Here is a 15,201-nt window from a genome sequence, read left to right as displayed (position 1 = left end):
TAGCCAGTCTCATGTGACCACTCAAGGAACTGCAGTTTTTTTTTTTTTGCACTTCCCCATTGGCGCCATTTTTCAACACTGGAGTTGCCGCTAAGGTTTCATGAGCTACGTTTAAAACCAATCAAAACACAATTAAAACAACTGAATTCTAATGGTTGGACCAGCTGTTAAGTGTTCTGAAGGGGTATACATTGGGCTCCAACACAACTAGAAGGACAAGAAGGACCAAGCAGAATATCATATTATCAACTCAAACCAACACCAGTATAGCATAACGCAATGCCATTGGGGTCATTGTCAAGTCATTGGGCAGGCAAAGCTGGTAATAAAGCTAACCTTCTCCTTCCTATTTATCAAGTGACCAAAGGCCATAGACTTCCCAAAAACTGAGCCCATGGTAGGAAGGTGCTTTATGTCACCCTTCTGTCTAATAGAGTGGCTCTTTTGGTTTTTAAACAGGTAGTTGAAGTCTCTCGACAGCTGTTTGCATTGACTGACAGCCCCAGTGATCAATAAACCATCTGTAAACTGAAGCAGGTCCCGCTGATACAGAGAGCACTTGAAGTGGTCGACCTAGTGGATGGATTGTAACGGTTTACAGCTTAGTGAAGTAATCACATGGATATCGTCGACAAAGAATAGAACACCACTTAGCCGCAAACATGAGCCAAATCAATGGATGCACTTTACTTTCTCTTAAACAAACGGCGCTACTTATTTCTGCTCTCTGGCTGATTGTGTCGAATCCCTGCCCCTTGTTTATAGGCAGGACACTCTTAGACGTTTTAGCTTGAGAAATGTTTGTCTTCTCAATACAGCCCTTGTATTTTACAAGTATAGAATAGAATAGAACAGAATTACTTTATTGAACCCAAACTGGGAAATTGTGGCGTTACAGCAGCAGGTTGTCCAAACACACAATATTAGCAAATTTAAACACAATATCATATTAAATACAAAGTAAATAAGCACTAAAAATATCAAAACTAAGAATGGGAATATATACAACCAGGATTTAACTAAGCATTACTAGTCTTAATTAAGAAAAGATTAAATACAACATACTTTGCTGGAGTAAATATTGCTTCAAAAAACTGATATCCAACTCTTCATTCCACATCAGAGAGTATGATCTCATTGTGTTGTTGAATGAGGCTTTAATGCATTTCAAGTGTTGTGTAAAGTGTTCTGACTTCTTGCACTTCATTTATGCCTTGGTTGTGTGAGCGAGGATGACATGTACAAAAGACAACAGTCAAAGAAAACAGGCTGACAAGCTGAATGCTTTGGATCCTACAGAGAGAGGATATAAGGAGTCTAACTGATGTTACAACAAATAGAAGAGATGAGTGTTTTCACCCTGATGTGAGGACGGGATCTAAACGCAGAAAAAAAAAAAAAAAAGCATACAGCTTCGACAGGTTCAAACTGCGAGACCACACAGCAGACCTGGCAGCTTCGTGCAGCCATGAAAGGAAAAAAAAAAAATACAGTAACACTCAGTTTTTATGTAGGCACTTTGATGTATCTGTCATTTACAGGACGGCGCATTAGACGCCTCTTTGTTCGCGGCGTCTCTCTCACTTTGGCAGCAGGGAGTCCATTTAGAAACTGGGATTTTCCTCAACTAATTGCGGAGCACTCAAGCCGGCCTTTGAGGCTCGCCCCGTTCATCAGCATTACACAGGTGCAGCATGCAACACGGGATCTAATGGGACACGACCATTTAGGAGCCAGTTTGCAGCAAACAGCAACTACGTGCTTTTACTCCTTTTAAGAGTCATGTGTTTTATGGTCCTGATGGATTGTGTGATAGGTAGTTCTAAGGCTGGGCGATATGGACCAAAACTCATATCTTGATACTGATTAGCTGAATGGCGATACTCGATAAATATTGATAGGTATTTTATTAAGAGTGAAAACACATGGAAAATAAAAAACCTGTTTGTGAATTTAAAAAGTAATATTATAAAATAAAAATTTTCCTTAAATACAATAAAAGAGAGAGAGAGGAGGAGCAGGGTTAGGAGGGACAGACAGTCAGTCATCATCAGTGAGATGGGAAAAAGGTGACCTGACACCTCTGTAACGTTATTTTAATGCAACATAAACTATATCGATATTAACGGTATTGTCTTACCCTATATCATGTTTGAAAATATATCGATATATCTTAAAAACTCGATATATTTCCCAGCCCTAGGTAGTTCCTTAACTCGGGAGGAAAATTATGTACACAGTCTTGTACCTTTGACTTTCTCTCTGTTTTGGCGCCGAATTAAATGTTCTATAGTCACGAGTAAAGGAGTAGCTGGTTGTCTGGCTTCAATCTCTTGATATAAGGATTTTGTGAAAAATCATTGGAGGATGTGAATGGGAAAATTTACTTCCTGAATCAGAGCCGCCGAAAATAGAGCGCACTGGTGAGCTCTATTTGGCCATCCAATCACTCTTGTGGTATTTTCTCCCCATATTCAGGAGCCAAACATCTCTGATTAGCATGCATGCATTTACTGTGAGTCATGCGTTTTTACTGTGAATATCTATAAGCTTGTCACCATATTAATTGGCTTCAACAGTCATGACTGGATTCAATAATAAGAACAGACACATTCTTATTGTTTCGCTAATAACACATTGCCTGAACTGGAGCACTTATTCAAGCCATTAGCGCGTCCTCACGAAGTTTAAATATGTAAAACTGTGTCTGACATCTGTCACTAAGATGAGAACAGCGTCTCGTCGGTATCTTATTTTGTCTTCTTCACAGACCTCTCCTACTCTATATGCAACCTCCACGCATCACTTCCGCATACCAATTTAGACTCCTCAGCCAGACGAGCCACATTGTTAAATAATTCAAGTACAGTATGTATGCGTCTCCCCAAACACGGCTGCTCGATATGCTTTAATTGACAGCCGAGGTTCAAGATGGCACCATTCAAACTGTGCCTAATGGCTTCTTTCCCCAAATTTGCAAACAAATAAAAAGTCTGAAAAGTGACGAGATGAAATGTGGATTGATAGCATCGTAAGAACGAGGAGGGGGGGGGGGGAGGGGAGGTGGAGGAGGAAACAGGTTTTTTTTTTTTCCTCTTATAGGAGTACAATCATTAAAATGGAGTTTGTGTTGACTGTGGGTGTGAGTGGACCTGGAGGAAGAGGCTGTGCAAAACCTTGTCACCTTGTCATTCTTCTCTTTTTCACTCATTATGTTGTGTTTGAAGCGGATCTTGTGCAATATGCTATGATGTGTTTGAAGAAGTCATTTCATTCTGTTTTCGGGATCTTTTATTGTTTTTTTTATTTATTAAAACATCTGTGGAGGAAGCTAAACGTATGCAGCAAAAAACATCGTTTTTGTGAATGGAGTCTGGTGGCTTTGAAGAAAGCCATGAAACAGCTTTTTCTTGTAAAAAAAAAATAAAAATAAAAAAATCACACAATCACAAAATCTCTGTGGGAATTCCTTTAGTAACATGAGCAACTGACCCCTTGGATTACATTGCAGCAATTCCTAAAAATAATTGTGCCCATAAATTACTAAGACTTTAATGTATCTTAATCATAGCGTTCAAGTTTAAAGAAACTGAATTCTCCCTGTGAGAGGCATAAACCACACACACACACACACACACACACACACACACACACACACACACACAGAGGGAGAGAGAGGGGGAGAGAGAGAGAGAGGTCTTTTGAGATTATTCCCCCAGTAGATGTCAGTAAAACATCCACGTGTTTATTTTTCACTAACAATCTTGCCTCTTTGGCAGGTTTATTAAGTAAATACTAAATATAGTCAGATCACACTAAGCCTTTAATACCACCAGCCCTCTTTTCAAATCCAACGCATTAATAAATCAGACAGGAGCTCGCCTCCTAAACTTGTTAGGCGGGTAAATCTCAATAAAGTGCCAGTCAGTTATGATGAAACGAACAATTCGGCGCAGAGAGAGAGAGAGAGAGAGAGAGAGAGAGAGAGAGAGAGCGAGAGAGAGAGAGAGAGAGAGAGAGAGAGAGAGAGCGAGAGAGAGAAGCTCAGGCCATACAATGTATACAACGTGACGAAGAGCAGCTCCGCTCGGCCATGTGTTCAGATGATCAACAGGCTCCCTTGCGGGGACCGAGTTCAAGTCCTACAGAGAGAGCGAAAGAAGTACCCAATCAGTGGATGTAATACATGAACTTTAATTCTTCTTTTGTATACTTTTAATTGTCCCAGTTTCGAATTAGTTTTTTCTTCTTCTTAAAGTATCAAATTAAGAAGAACCGTTTAATGCCTTTTCTTCTGCCTTGCTTGAAGATATTCAGAAACGGATTTGCCTCCCTCCCACAGGATTTTCCCACTAAGTTTGGCTTGAAATGAGGAAGTATTAACATTACATTTCATACTTAATGGTAGCATTGAGGGTTGTTTTAGAGACAGCGTTGTCCCATTTAAACACACAACATAATCAGTTTTATGCCTCTCTAAATTTTCGCTCTCCTTGGTGCTGAAAGTCCTTTTTCTGAGTTGAAACTAAACTATCAGAAGTTGTTTACTACACAAAAAGTTAAAACGGAAAAATGTGTTCCCACGCCAAATTCAAGAGAATGTGGAAAAATAGACAGTGCCTTGGGTCCAAACAAGCTAAATGTGCGATTGAAAATTTGCTGGAATGCGTCTTATCTGTCTGGTTTTGAGGTGTATTTGGAGTATTGGACAATAATTTCTACAATTTGTGGACATTTTTAAATCAGGTGTTCAGGCTGGTTTCATCGAATATAAAAAGGCAAATAACGACTGTCATTATCGTCAAAACAAAATCCCTGCCTACTTCTTATAGGTCTTTCTCTCTGTGTCCCTCCCTCTCTCTCTCTCAATCCCACACACACACACATATACACACACACGCACTCTCACTCCCCCCTCACACCCCCCCACCTCCTGACTTTCTCTCTTGCAGCCGAGGCGCTTCTCGTCTCCAAAGCCTGTCTCCAGAAGCATGTCCTCAGACATGCAGCCACGGTGCGATGAAGCGGACCAAAAGACGCCACCACCATGACAGAATGACAGCAGGTAAATCCCGAATCATCCTTTTTTTCCCCTCCCTCCTTCACGTGTGAACTGTAGCGTGTTTTTACTCTGATAAAAACCAGAAGGAATCGATATTTCTCAAGCGGCTCTCTGAGACCAGGAGATAGAAGGTGTTCTCCACAGTGACTGGGCGAGCGGACAAGTCCGACAAGAGGGACTAGTTCTTGCCAGCAATCGAACCTGGGACCTTTTTAAAGATGTGGGGATGTCCCTCCAAAACCGCCCGGTTGCTCATTCATCAATGTCGACACCTGTAATCATGACCCACCAGCGCGTAAAAGGCGAAATATAGAAACTCGGTCGCATAAGTGAGTGTTTTTTTCCCCCTCTTAAAGACATTCAAAGTTCTACTGCAAGCCACATTGACACGTGTGCTTAACTTTATTTTTTACGGAGATTTAAAGAGAACAAGTCTGAGTGTATAATGTGGACAAAAGGTGAGATGCCATCAGTTAAAATAACGCGTAGAAATCAGGCTAACCAATATCTCTCCTCCTGTGGAAGCTTTGCATGTTGAGCCAAACGACAACGTATCGTTACGCCTCAGCTTCTCGTGCCAAATGGCGCAACTTAGATGTAGATGAGAACTTCATTAGTGATTTATTTCGTGTTATTTCCCCGATTATCGTCAATAAAAAAAAAGCCTCAGTGTCAGATCGTAAGGTTTGATCGTTTAATGCCATCATCAGGTTTATGTTAAAGCCAAATACTTCCAAACCACAGACAGCAGATTGCTCTCTGGCTCGACATTCATCCAATTAAACAATATTTTTTTTATTCTCAGTAATTTAGCACATCTCTATCAAACGATTTACAAACAACGTTGATCTGAAGAAACGGTTGAGCAGTGATGTGTGCGCCCATGGCACTCCAATGCGCATTGGATAAAAGCGTCCTCCATCTCAGTTTATTCCTGCCCTCAGAATAACAGCAGGTTACTTTCTTCTCTGATATTTCATCTGTGCTGTAAACCTTGATGTTTAATCGTCCACACTTAGCAGTGGTGCACATGATCGTGAGTCTGTCATTGCCTGGGAGCTCCTCTCCTGTCTCAATTCGATCGAGCAGTCTTGATTTCCGGCGTGTTTCCAACCACAGGTCGGTGGGAAAATACGGGTTTTAAGCGACCATGTGATTCCTGTGTTTAAAGATCGGTCTGATCGAAAAACTGATGCCGTTATGTCTACATTCAGATCATCAAACCCATTTTAGAATGAGAGGTGTTTTCGCCTCCCAAACGCAGCCTACGTGCGTAAAAGCGCAACGCGCAGGGTTTGTGTCGGACTGTGTCACTGTTGGGGCTTATGGGTGAGATGCTTTGCGCGCACTTGATCTCTCAAACCATGCTCTGAGTGACGTGCAGCGAGGTCTCTGGCCGCAGATCCACGGGAGGACGCGTTATCCTGAAGGTAACGCTGTGATTGATCGAGCTTCTTTTACACTATTTCAGGCTGCATAGGGACAGCACAGCACTAACAGCAGCTTAGTCCCTTCATGTTAATAAAGAGGGAAGACAAATCGGCTGTACTTTTTCCATCATTGGTTTGGATATACCAGTGCAGAGCAAAGTTCTTCTTGTGATGGATGGAGGCAGGTTCCAGTTTCCGGGCTTTTTGGCTTCACCTTGGCATTACTAAAGAGAGGTGTTATTGTTGTAAGTAGAGCTTGTTAATCAAAAAAATGGAAAGTTATTATCACTTGTTTTCAGCAAAAGGAAAATCTGTGAATGCCAGGTTTTGTGGCTGTGTCTAAATATGGGATGAAAAAGGACCCTGCTGCTTATGCCTGCACTGTAACAGCCTAATGATGCTCCGATGCCTCTGTGGATTATATCATACAGTGGTTTGTTGTGTTTATTTTGATTACTTTTCTGCACATATTTACAGACAGATCCCAAATAATCCTGCAGATACACTTCACCTGCAGCAGCCATATGCAGAGATTTGATATTTTGTCATGCAGCGTGCCGAGTGAGTGCTGTGGCTTGACCTTGATTAAGTCTCAGGCTGTAATTGTTTTTTTTTTTGTTTGAAAGAGATGGCAGGTGAACAAGAAAACGACTGATGTTGATTTTAATATCTGTCATTGTCACCGTACCGCTCCTGGGTTTGCATGTCGATGCTGTTTTTTTTTTTTTGTTCTTCCACATTCATGCACGACTTCAATTAGGGATTAGGAGAGGAAAAAGGAGAGGATTTGCATTTTGCTTGTGTTTTGAAACCATTTTAAAGTTTTCCATCAGTTGTCCTATGATGCTGTTTTCAAAATAGGTGAAGACTTTTGTAGCTTTGGTGTGGATGATGTCAAAAGATAACAAATGTGACGTATAAATGTTGCAGAAAATACATTTTCTATTAGATTGCCTGCTGATATGGACTCTTGACAGCTTATTAGGCTACATAAGAAATGTGTAGGGCCACAAATATCCCTTTCGCTTAAAAAAATAAATCTCAGAAACCCCAAAAATATTTAAATGCAATCAAGGTAAGAACTTTTTGAGATGTTCAAATGCCACAAAAAAACAGAAAAACCAAAAACTAACGTTATTCAAATTCTATTTTTAAAGGGAAAAAACCTCAGATTTTTGAGGACTGCCATGTTGGAATATACGTTTAAATACATTTGTGCATAGGATTAGTTTTCAAGCAATTTGCCAACATTTTACATCCATATCAATCATTCTGGATCTGAAACTTTCCAACATGTTGCATCATTGCTCCGCGCAACTTTGCAGAACTTCCTCACACTTGTTGCCCTCCTTCTTCCTCATCCTGTGTGACGTCCTGATGTTGACGGATGAGCTTTTGATACACTGTGACCGAACAGTTATTTGACAGGTTTTTCCAATACCTCTCGCCCCTCTGAGGTTTACCAAGGTCAGACATGTTGCCCCCCCCTGCCGCCCCCAATTCCCTCCAATATCCTCTCCTGAATCTATTTATATCACATTAGAGATGCAGATACTATAGACTTTAATGTATTTTCTTTCTGGAGGTGTCAGTGAGTTTTACTATGATAGCAAATTATATTTTTCATTGATTTGCTTGGCCAGTGATTCATGAATATTGCAGATCGGCATGTCAGTTAATAACTGATGGGAGAGAGGTAACGTCTATGGGGAACGTGATCGTTCAAATGTATCAAAGAACGCCCACGTTTTAGGAGAGAAGCACACATTTTTTGGATGCTGAGAGCCCCCTGTGGTGAAAACAAGGCATGGATAGATTTGATTCAAGTGAGAGTTTGCTGATTTCTCCTTCATATTGACATCATGTGGATGTTAACCAATGACATGCATGCAAAAGACTAAATGGGAATATTTGCTGGGCACACTTAAGAGGAGTAAAGAGTGAAGGAAGAGGCTCCTACCTTCATGAATTCACATCGCACACATATCCTTTAAATATGCATTTTTGGCAGAGGTGGAGAACACCGTTAGGAGCAAGGTCTTTGCTTTTGTGAAAAGTTAAATTTAGCCGCTGGGATGCCTCATTCCACGGACATAAGCTCCTCTGTTGTAGAGCGGCTGCACAGTGCACATTAGTCAATCTGTGTAGCTGGCGCGCTCAGAAAGGAATGTCTAATTATCACGCTTTCAACCGCAGTAGGCTCCTCTATTTGCACTGATCTGCTGCTCTAATCGCTTTCCTTTTCTGTCATTACACACTTATTTATTTTTCATTTTACGCAATTAAAAGGCTATTTTGCACATTTTGTGGATGAGCTGGGAAGTTTGTGCAGGATCTACTTGGGTGTTGAAGGAAGGTGTGATTTTTGCAGAAACACTAGATTGGCTCTGGTTGTGTGTGGACATTTTGTTGGAAAGAGGTTTTTACATAACGTTCATTGCATATGAACGTGTGGAGGAAGGTTGTACCGGTGAAAAGACGGAGTGGATAAGTGTGCATTCGTCTCATTGATCCATCTAGAATATGGTTTCTTAATGTCCATGCAGAGATTAGTATCCACATGCTAATGCTGCACCTTCAGCTAGTTGGGCAAATGGCTGGTGTAGCCTTTAGCTGTTCGTCTTATCAGATGCTAAGTGATTGCAGAGCTTCACAATATGAAGTGCCATTAAACAACCTCACCATGAGGCATTGACTGGAAGAGATGGTGGGGGGGAGAGATTCCTCCTCCAGGTCATTATCTGGCAGACAGAGAGAGTCGGACGAAACAAACCAGTGTAATTGCATTTGTAACAAAAGACTCGGAATCAATGGACTAAGCACTACTTACAGCATTGTGTCAGCGTTTTTCATCAACATGCAGATGGATCCAGTCGGCCTATAATTGCTCATAAAGTCTATTCTACGAGGGAAATTCAGTAGCTCCTTGAAGCCTGCAGTCAGTGTGGACTCTGACATTTGAAAGTCATGAGAGTAAAGTGTTGCACTTAAGTGTTTGCGGTGATTACAGCTGAGCTACGAGTGTTGATTGACAGCCAGGATGTGAACCAAAAACTTGGGTAATAAAAAAAAAAAAATGCTGGAGAAAAATATTATGCTGGAAATCCTAGTCAAGGTTTGAGCAGTGATGTAATGTTTTTGACTTTTTTTAAACCTGCACTTGCTTTTGTTGCCACTTGGGGGCAGCAGAAACGGTTAGTGGCTAATTTGCTAGCAAGCGGGGTGCGGCTAAATTCTGAGCATTAAAATGTTATCGAGTTGTTTTCCTTGCTACCTGGCAGACGTAAGTCCAATAATCACTCTCCTTTCGGCTCAGTTTTTTTTTAATACATCGCTCTTTCGCTGTTAGGTACTCTACTATGTTTACCAGCTAGCGTTGTTTGTTGGCTGTTTTGGTGGTTCAGTGGTAGCGTACTGTGGAATTTTAAAAGTTTGTTTTCACTAAAAACATTGATTTGTACATAAGAGCGGAGGGCGTTGATCATAAATATTTAAATTGTGGGATTTTAACCAAAAAAAGTGAGCTGAAAGACACTACAATTCGTCGATATCAAACAAAAACCATCGTCATCAATAATATGGAGACCATCATCATTAAATTAGTAGGTATTCATGAAAGAGCTGGGTCTTTAGCTTTTCCTTAAAGGTGCAGAGGGACTCTAAATCGTTTGAAAACTATCTGTGAGTTTGTCCATGAAAACGGAAACTTTCTTTTTTTACGTGCATTCACACGACCAATTTCTGTCAGAGATCATTTTAGAAGGTTCAAAGTTTGAACAGTAGCAATGTTGGACTAATCTCCAGCAGTTTTTTTTTTTTTTTTAAACGTTTAGATTACTGAAGTTGCTGAACCACTTAAATAAACTTCAGAATAGAAATGGCCTGATAAGAATATCCTCAGGAAGGTGAACGGCACATTTCAATTGGCCAACACAAGTTTCAACACAAACTGGATTTCCACCAGCAGGAACATAAGCATTTAAATAAATGATGAGGCAACTGTTGACCTTGTATTGCATCCAAACAGTAGCACCTTTTGGAAGGCACAATCAGGTTCACAATTAAAATAAAACGCTGGGGATTTGATTAAACATCAAACTGTACACCTGGCAATGTCTCACATCAGCATTTGTGTCACGGAAAAAAAAAATCAAGGAAACTCTTCAGGTGGGCCGCTGCCAAAGCTGGTAACCATGGTGACGCTGAATTGCAATCAGAAATGGAAAATTAGGATTTGTTTACGTTTTAGAAGCGCTGAATGGCAGAGCACTGACATGTAACCCTGCCTTTTCACAACAGCACAAAGAAGCATCTTTTGTTCGGTTTATTACTGAAGAATATTTCTGTTTTTTTTTTTTAAATCAAGCTGGCTGTAAAATGTCCTTGTTAACTCTAACTCGCAATGTTTTTTTCTCGTTTCCTCTATTTCAAGCCAGTATACTACTACCTTCCATGTCAGTCATTGTGAAAATCTGAACAGCAGCTGGAGCAGCAGTTGTGGATTTTCCCAGTAAAGATCTCTGGAGATTCCTTTTTCAAATGTGCCCTGCTTTCCAAAAGCCTCAGGTGTTCCTCAGTCCTGCCTCTCATCCAGCGACGATGTCGGGCTGCCGTTCCCCCCGTTCTTAATTACCGTAAGCCTCAGCAGCAGATAATTCCAGCCGACTACTTCAAGCTTTGGCTCTGCCGTTATCACTGGCTCCATAAAACATTCAGCGTGCCCGACTGCTCTCTTCGGGACCTTGGCAGGGAAGGGTTATTGTAATTGCCAGCAGGCCCTAATTCCTCTGTGATGGCAGATTGTAAGACAAAAAAAATGGCAGTATCCAACTTCTCCCTCTGACCTCCACTTTTCACACAGTTGGAAAAGAGTTTGGTGATGTAGATAAAAAAAAAAAAGATAAGACAGTAAGTAGGAGGGAAATTACTTTTCCTATCTAATTTTTGTGCTGCTTCTTTAGCAGCAGGGGGAACCGACAACTTCTTGCAAAAGGCACCAACATGACAGTGCGACTCAATATCTCACTGTGCCGCTGGAGATGCTGCTTGTGTGGGTGTTTTCTTTTTTTAAGTAGCCCTGTGTGACTTTTTCTTCTCTTGGGCCAGGAGCACTAACAAGCAATTAGCCAACAGGAAGAGCACTTGGTATTTCAGGGGATGAAATGCAAGTTTACAAAGTCGGAGTTTGTTCTTTTTCTGTTTGTTTCTTGACAGGTTTTTTGCTCGTTTCAGCCATAGCAGACATGAAAGAAGCTTAAAATCATTTAGACATGACAAATAAGGCCCGAGGGGAATATTCGAGGATTTTTAATGAAAGCAGAAAATGTCCAAACACAAGATACAGACGCATATTCATGAGCTAGAATATCCAGTTGAGAGGTTTTTTCAGATTTTTCCACGCATTAAAACTGCTGCTTCAAATGCATCACACATACTGTAAAGTGTTAATCCAGCCACTTTTCAGTGCAAGTCAATGAGCTGTTGGCAGGCTGACTTCTGTTTGAATGGGCAATAAAAGTCAAACTGTACTCCTGAAGGTATTGCTGTCCTAATTACAGACCTGCCTGAAGCTGATAAACAGGAATGATGGCCAAATGGAGGCACCATGTACTTGATGTCCATAATAAATCACTGCCCTCTTGTCATAGACTTTATGTGGTTCTGCTTGGATACAGTCTGTTGGTCTGTTCATAATTCAGACGCTTTAGTTACGATTGCAGTTTTCTCAACAAGCACTGGATGTATTTGGTGGGAGTTTTGTGCAGACAGTTATGCTTCCAAAAAGATGAATCCCAACTACTTGGGGATCCCATTGACTATAAAATAATATGGACAGCGTGTCTCTGTCCTATTTATTTTCAAAAGTGAAGCCAAAATGGCTTGATGTCATGATGGCTGTAGCATTTGTGTGCTAAATGTGCAAAGTACAACCTGTGCACCTTGTTGCATTTCTCACTGTATTATTTAGCATGAAGGTGTCCTTAGAGCAACAGCTAGCATGTTGCCATGCTGGCTAGCAATAAGTTCAATGTAGCAAAGAATCCTAAATCCTACTGCTAGCAGGTTTTCATGTTTCCTGTAGCATTTAGCTTAAAAGACTTAAGGAACTGCCTTGACACCTGCTCACAGAGCTGCTAGCATGATTTATGATGACAATTTGTTGTTTTCATTCTTTTAGCCATTTAAAGCTACTTTCTAGAAAGTTGAATTCGGGATCAGTTAATTACATTTGTGCAAAAGGGATTATATTCCTGACATAAAATGAGTGGCTTTGTGATATTATTTTTATTGAACCTAGAAATATGACTCAGGTTCAGATTTGTCCCTATGGCTGTACTTGATAATTAACTCATACTTTGAAGAAATACCTTAAAAAGAACATGATGTTTGTAATTGTGTACATTGAATGAATCATACTGATCTATCAGGTTACATATGCTGTGAGAAATGATGAATCTGTGCTTTATTGCTTTCTGTACTTACACTCTATATCATTATTCTCTGTTAGCAGTGCCAGTATGTGTCCCTGGGCTTTCCTGAGAATTTGAGAACTTGGATCTCTTGTGACCAACGCGAGTCCATTAACCTGAAACCGCCAGTAAAATTGGAGCGCCAGAGACACCCTCGGTTCATTTCACAATGAAAGATATCTCTCCGTGGGGGCAGTGACAGGATATTCAATTCCTTTTTTCCTCTGCCATAAAAAGGAAGGCTGTAGAAAACCACAAGAACTTTCACTTTCCTCTCTACAAGAATTTTAATAATCACTAATTTAAAGAAGCAATTGCTGAAATAGCTTGAGGTTTTTTTTTTTTCTCTCCTAAGGCTTCGAGTATTTCCTCTGCACACAGATGACAATAACAGGAAAAAAAATGGCTCAGGTAGTCTGCAAATTGTCTGAAAGTGTGTCAATTATTTTCCTCTTCACATTCCTAGCGAGAAGTAAAACGTGTTGTATCAAAGCTGAAGTAGAGTTGCTTTGGAGACAGACAACTTGACACAAAGCTCAATACTGTGTACACACTCAACAGATAAACACAGGTCCTGACCCCTGGATTCTGCAGATCAAATCCAAAGGTAAACATCATTCTCTCTTTGCCTGGAGAGTCACTATGCAGCACTAACTGAGGCTTTCAAACTGTTGGAAGAATCGGGGGCAAGCCATGCCACCCATCCTGAACGGTATTTATTATGTACAGTCATAATCATCGACTGTTACTGCCATTGGATTCTGACTGAGGTCTTTGTTTATTTTTGCACTTTTGCAAGAGAAGACCTGTTTATCACCTTAGGTGTAACTGGGTTCAGCCTGTGTTTCTTTTAATGCCCGGGCGGAGTGTAAACTGTAGCTTCGTTTTATGTGGTCAGCAGGTTGAATTTATAGACTCTTGTCTACTCTGTTCAAAAGTAAACTTGAGACATAACCCAGATGAGGGTAGTAAATTCCACTCTCTTGTCTCTTGTATCAGTTGATGTTTTTTTTCCTGAAGAAATGACAACTGCTCTGGTTTTTTTTTTTTTTCGCAGTGCCTTAGGGAGCGGTAGAGGAAATGACTTGCAAGCATAGAGTATTATTGTATTATTAAGTTGCACAGGAAACCGGATCATGAAGATAAGCATGACCGGGTTATTTAGGAGACAAACACAGATTTGGATTACTTGCCTTGAAATGCGCAGCGTGACCCAATCTTCTGAGATCAGGGTGCCTCACTTACCACCCTAAGGCTTCAGTATGAGGAGCCAAAAAGAAGTGGACGTTGTGCTTCGGCCAAAGCTTTGAACAGTTTCATGGTCCGGTTTGACATTCTCACAGAAGATCCCTGAAGGTCTGTGTAACTCGTTCCAGGTGAATGATTTGACATTTTGAAAGAAAGGCCAGCAAGAAGGAAAAGTGAGCACTTCTAGAATTTCTATCCAAGTTTGTGTTTGGGTTGTGGAACTTCTCGGAATTCTTCTTTGCATTCTGCAGGCCGACACCACGAGTCGAGTTCTGCACAGTTTTCCGACAATGTTTTTCAACCTCCACGGCCTCCCCATGAGCCGGCCTGACTCGTGTCAGAGCAGGGGAGCCCATCTGAAATGCTGTTATTTGACTTGACAGGAACAGTACTGCCGACAGAGTCCAGAGACTACACTGTGTCAGTGGAGCACAAACAGACTGCGGGATAGATTCACAGTGTGGGGGCAAACGCTCCCCCTCCGATGTTCACACTCTCTGATGGCCCTTTTTGACAAGCCGCTCACAAACAGAGCAGTCATAGCAGAGAATAGACATGTCTGATCATGAGGGAACTTAAAGAGACAGTAAAAAGAGAAATGCCTTTTTTTCCCAAGTTCTGAAATGGTGTTGAACTCTTTCTTGAGCCCTCTCTTAGAATGTGTCAAAAGTATTTTCTGAGTATCGAGTCTCTAACGTTTTGTAACTTGTGAGATATTCATGAACAGAAGCTCTTCTAAATCTCGGTTTTACTGACCGTTGGTGCAAGTTCTCACTTTGCCGCAGTAATTTAAGTCAGTACAGTGTGATGTACTGACATATGGAGGTTTGGAAAAAGCTCCTGACATAACACGTTTACCAGTCACTTTAAACCAAGCAGAAACCTTTAACTTGTAAGATGAAACCAAATGATGCAATGCAAAAAAACTGCAGTCCCTCGAGTGTCCAACTTGAAGCTGACTCCAAAAGGCCAGTAAGTCCCATTAACTGCC

General features: G+C 40.9%; 1 protein-coding gene across 1 annotated transcript in view; it reads left to right on the top strand.

Annotated features, from left to right (window-relative positions):
* The first annotated feature begins 4,927 nt into the window (after positions 1-4,927).
* chrm2a (cholinergic receptor, muscarinic 2a) overlaps positions 4,928-15,201 on the top strand; it is a 67,616-nt gene continuing 57,342 nt past the window's right edge. The window contains exon 1 of the mRNA XM_061029222.1: positions 4,928-5,065. The gene's annotated coding sequence lies outside the window, so the exon portion shown is untranslated. The remainder of the gene's footprint in view (positions 5,066-15,201) is intronic.

This window comes from Labrus mixtus, chromosome 22 (genome assembly GCF_963584025.1).
Source record: "Labrus mixtus chromosome 22, fLabMix1.1, whole genome shotgun sequence".
NCBI classification, from domain to species: Eukaryota; Metazoa; Chordata; class Actinopteri; order Labriformes; family Labridae; genus Labrus; species Labrus mixtus.
This window is presented reverse-complemented; position numbering and strand designations above follow the sequence as displayed.